Source organism: Rhamphochromis longiceps, linkage group LG7, assembly GCF_057381845.1.
Source record: "Rhamphochromis longiceps isolate RC_006_pf linkage group LG7, R_longiceps_female_GT1.1, whole genome shotgun sequence".
NCBI lineage: Eukaryota > Metazoa > Chordata > Actinopteri > Cichliformes > Cichlidae > Rhamphochromis > Rhamphochromis longiceps.
The window spans coordinates 27,076,378-27,081,617 of NC_140563.1; positions in this window are offsets into that span (position 1 = coordinate 27,076,378).

The window sequence follows — 5,240 nt, forward strand, 5'->3', positions numbered from 1 at the left end:
ACCGAATTGATCGTGTTGGTGTTTGAGTAAATCAGTTGAATGTTTTATTCATCGATGAAGTACAGTTGCAGAGTTTTACCATCATGTTACATGAAAGGAACATTCATTAATCAAAGCAACAGTGCCAGGTTTAACTAGCAGTTCAGTTCGTGTGGTGGGATTTCTCAGCACTTCAGCTCATCAAGCTGCACCAGCCCAGCCTTGGGGATTCTGATAGATGCACAACACGACTGACTTGGCTGTTATGCTGTGTATTCATGAAAGGTGAACTATTTGTATTGGTGTGTTGTTGTTGTTCTAACCCACTCTTGTTAATGAGATGGCAAGGATGCATGCTAATGTACATGCGTGCTAAACACTTGATTCTTGCACAGGGTTTGACAGGAAAGGGATGTGCTTTTGTTGTGGAATAACATTTTTCTCCACTCTTACTCTGATTTTTTTTTTTTTTTTTACTTTATTGTTCTTTCACTACAAATCAACCATTTATCACAGAGTGCTGTAATGTTTTCACCTGAGGATTGCATTGATTCTAGTGAACCCTGTGAATGCATTCATTGACCTCAAAAATTCTATGAGGTGTTTCTGTTTAAGTCATTTCTGTTGTAGTTCTGCAAGTATTACCACAAGAGAGGTGACATGCTAACATGCTTAAAACAACAATGACAGAAAAAAAAGATCTGAAGTTAAAATCTTGCAGAAATTTGCTTTTAAGATGGACGAAGAAAACAAAAAAATAGAAAAGAAATCACTGGATTGTGGTTAGAGGGTTATAAGAAGGACCGCTCAATTTGAGCAGTTAGGAGACACATTTAGGGAGGCAGGGCTGAGATGGTGCAGATGAGGGAGTGGATATACTCCACCTACTAAGCCGACTAAGAACCAAAGAACAGAAGCCTTGCCGACAACCAAAAAACCACAGCTGCAAGTTGCATCTCAGGCCAGAAAGTTTGGATGTCAACTAAAAGCATTCCACTAAGAACTGAATCTAGAAAAGTCTCCAACTTCGTTGGTTGGAAAACAGTGTTTTAACAGTGATTCATTTTCCTCCCTTCCTTGACTTAATTTGCACCCCCAGATATAACACTGCAATTTGTCATAATCCTTCAATTTCTCAGTCAGTTCTGCACATCCAACATCTGGTTTCAAAAAGCTAAGATCAAAATACTCATCTTGAGGCTTCATTAACTAATTGGTGGCATCACCTTATATAAACATATAAGGTGATGTCACGTTATGTCTTCGTAACACTAAGGATAAAATGCACTATATGTGTAAACAATCGTTAACACTAATATACAGAGGAGTGGAAAAAATATCTGAAAAACATGAACCCTTGATGCATGCCCAATCATCCAGGTAAGGAAATCTTGAAAAGTTGATTCTGTTCATCTGGACAACATAGCCCGCGGGATCCCTGGGCCACACAAACCCCACCACCACGATAAGGCATCAATTGATGGATGGGTGGTGGAAAAGTTATTTTTAAATAAAATGTTGTCCCTAGTAACATAGGGACAGTTACAAATAAAGTAACAGAAGCACATTCACATCACAACACTCTCCCCAATTTATTTCCACTTTCCTGTTTTGACCCAGATATTGTATCATAAAGACAGATTAAAATCATATTCAGACCATATTCAGAATTAATATGTGAGCATCACAAACATCATTCATTTATTCAATTTAAAGCTTCGCACACCAAATCCATGTCATTATAAATGCTTTGTCTGTTTTACATTTATTGTCCACTTGATGGCAGAGTGGAGCAAATGAAGCATCGTGAAGCTTCAGCCCATGAGTGGACCAATTCGATGGAAGGTTTCAGTACTTCACGAAGCTTCATCTCACCACCACTAAGACATAGTCACAGAGCAAAAAAGCAAGCAAACAAAGGACCATGCAGATAAAGAAGCTGACTTCACTCTCTGTTTTCAAACAACAATCAGGCTTCAACTGAACATCTTAAGTAGGAGACTGGGAATCAGGTAATTACCAACAGCTGAGATCATGACTTACTTTCAGGTGTACAGAGTCAAAGGATTGGACACCAGAGGAGGACCCATCCCTCAAACACAACGTGCGCGCGCACACACACACACACACACACAGAGCAAGACTCAGACAGTGAGAGGAAAATGAGAAGAGAAAAGAATGAGCCAGCACAGGGAAACTGGACCATGACATAACTCGGTTTATCATCCTTTAACTCTGTTGAGAATGGGAGGTTACAAAATTAACATTATTTTTGACTCACTTGTTGTTTAACAGCTAAAAGACACGGTGTATAATGCAATTTCACTAAAAAGCAACAAAAAATATATAAAGTAGCATAAAATGGAAATTGTCAAAAGGTGGTTTACAAACCACGTAATTAGGTGCAAATGAGCCCAGTTATTTTTCACCCACAGTTAGCTGTCAAGCTGTTAAGCTAAAGTCTTTTCTCAGGGTGCACTTTGGGTGTAGCAGGAATGTGAAGTGGATGAAAAAAAAGACAAGTGGAAGAAACTGTGACGATGTCATCAGGTTCATCACATCGTAAAGATGGAGTTTTTACATTTCTAATTTCAGGCATTAACAATTGTTGAATTATATTGTGATGGTAGAGCACATCATCTACTGATCAGACTGGTGGTTTGATCCCTGGCTCCCCCAGTCTGCGTGCCAAATATCCTTGGGCAAGATACTAACCTGCATTTACCATTTTGGGTTAGGGTTCAATTGTCTCGTAAAAGTCTTTTTCACTTGTTTTAGTGACGAGGAGATCTAACCAGCTGGAGGACAGCTGGACAACAGCGGCTCGTATCTACTGAAGGACTAAAGGATAAACAGATGGGAGGAATGTTATAAAACAGCCTCTACACACGCAGCTTAAAGGTTTACATCAGCTAGACTGTACTGTACTGTTGACCACTTAAATTAAATATGAATCCCTCAATAACACAATTTCCATGTGTACAAAGACATGTTGAAGCAATGCAAGGTTTACTACAGTTTACCACGGTGCTGATGCATTTTCCAGAGCATCAGCAAGTGCTTTACCCCTTAGTCATCTGGTAACTCTCCCAACATGCCCACAACGAAAACACACACATAGCAAAACATCAGTCTGGGTGCATGGGAGTCCAAACATAGCAAGCCACGTGCAGACTAAATACCACACACAGTAAAAAAAAAAAAAAAAAGTCCTCAGCGATCCTGTACAGTTTACATATGTATAAACATACAATTTTTGCCACCTGGAGAGATCATTCACAGTACACGATATTATTAGCACCTGTGACTGAGTAGCAGTAATTTCACCGTGGGCGATTGTGGCAAAATATGATCCTAGAGACATTTAGTATAACTGGAACTGTCACAGAAGTGGTTTTGAGAATCAATCAGTCCCAACATCAAAACCAGGTCGATATGTGGAGCTAGTAACACACATCATCTGGTTACAATATTCTGCTGAGTTAGAGTTAGGGAGTAGAGAGCCTCGGAGTCTACGGTCCCACAGCATTGTTTTCAATCCTCACACAAGTTATCCTTATCAAACCTATGATATTTTTGTTTATAGGTCTCAGAATTTCCCAGCATTGTGGTCCCATTCAAAACAATTTGTTTTTTCCAACATGAAAATGTATTTATTTTTCAAGGCAGCATAGGTCACTATAAACATTATTTTCATTGCCCCGGACACTTTTTAACATTAATCATAGTTTCCCTGCTGCACATGTTAATGTAATTCATTAATTTAATTTTCATTATTATGGCTTGTAGCTCATGAACATCATACTAACTAAAATATAAGTTACACATACAGCTCCTCAAATCTTAGTCCTTGGTGCCAGTGTTGTACCAAGGAAGGTAAAGGTAGGTATCCCCGACAGAATTATTTTCCTCTGGAGCACGTGGAGCAGTTGGCTCTGCCTCCTTTCCAACTAACTGGACATGGAAGTCGTGACGTTTTACTTTAGTGAAAAAGTGAAACATTAGTGTTGTTAAATTACTGCTCAGTTTCTGGGTTACAACAGAAATGACACATTCACTGTTCTCAAGTGTTATTGGACAGGAATATTTCAACAAACCGACAACAGTTTGCCTGATAATTATTTCTATCTTACTATAACTTTACTGTATAAAGAGCTAAGACCTCAGAAATTTCAGGAGTAGTTATTCATTATAAGAAGTGTTTGTGAGCTAAAAATCAAGAATGATGGATATTGTTTGTCCATGATTTGCACAGCCCAGCGCGTGCTCCCGACACAGTGGAAACAAATCCTGACGGTTATATCTACCTTGGCAAAAATAAACTGTCCAGCTGCACTAACTGACTACAGATTAGTGGCCACTGATACGATTGCTACACTGACTGAGACTTGAGGTCAAAGATGAACTTGACCCCCTTCAGTCTGCATACAAACATCGGAGTGAATGATGCGTCACTGTGCGCTTGTTCATCTGGAGGAATCTGATGCTTATGTAAGAGCTATATTCGTTTTTCAAGTGCTTTCAAAACCATCCAGCTCAACATACTCAGACAAGCTGACAGAGATGGGAGTAGATTCCTCCTCGTTTCCTAGATTAAAGACTACCTGACAGAAAGGGCACTTTATCAGGTCGGTTACAGCAGATTTCAAATACAACTGTGAGTCCTGCCACATCCAGAAATCCTCGGATTACGCTGCCATTGTGGTGTATATATATATATAATCAGGAATGGACAGTACTCTGAATACAGGGATCTTGTAAAGGCTTTCAGTGAGTAGAGTGACAAAAGCGACCTCATGTTGAACACCTCTGAGATGAAGGAAATGATAGTAGATTTCTGAAGATTGAGGCCTATCAGTCTGTGGTGGTGTGAGCTGTTCTATGCTGCAGTCTGCTGGGTAGGCAGCATCAGAAACAAGGGTGCACAGAGATTACACAAACTAGTGAGGAAAACGGGCTCTGTAATTGAAACCAGACTGGACACACACGGAGGTGGTGGAAAGGTGCCCACTAAAGACATTACAAACCATCCTGAATAACTCTGATCACCCACTTTACAACATCTTCATGGAACTTCCTCTCTCGCCACTGTAAAACTGAGAGAAACAGAAAATCATCTGTTCTCTTAAGCTTCTCATACAGATAGCACATGAGTCATGTCAGACATATGAATTTCCCCTTGGGATAAATAAAGTTATTCTAAGTCTTATTCCTATTTGTGTATGAATGAATGCTATGTGTAACCATAGAGAACATACAGC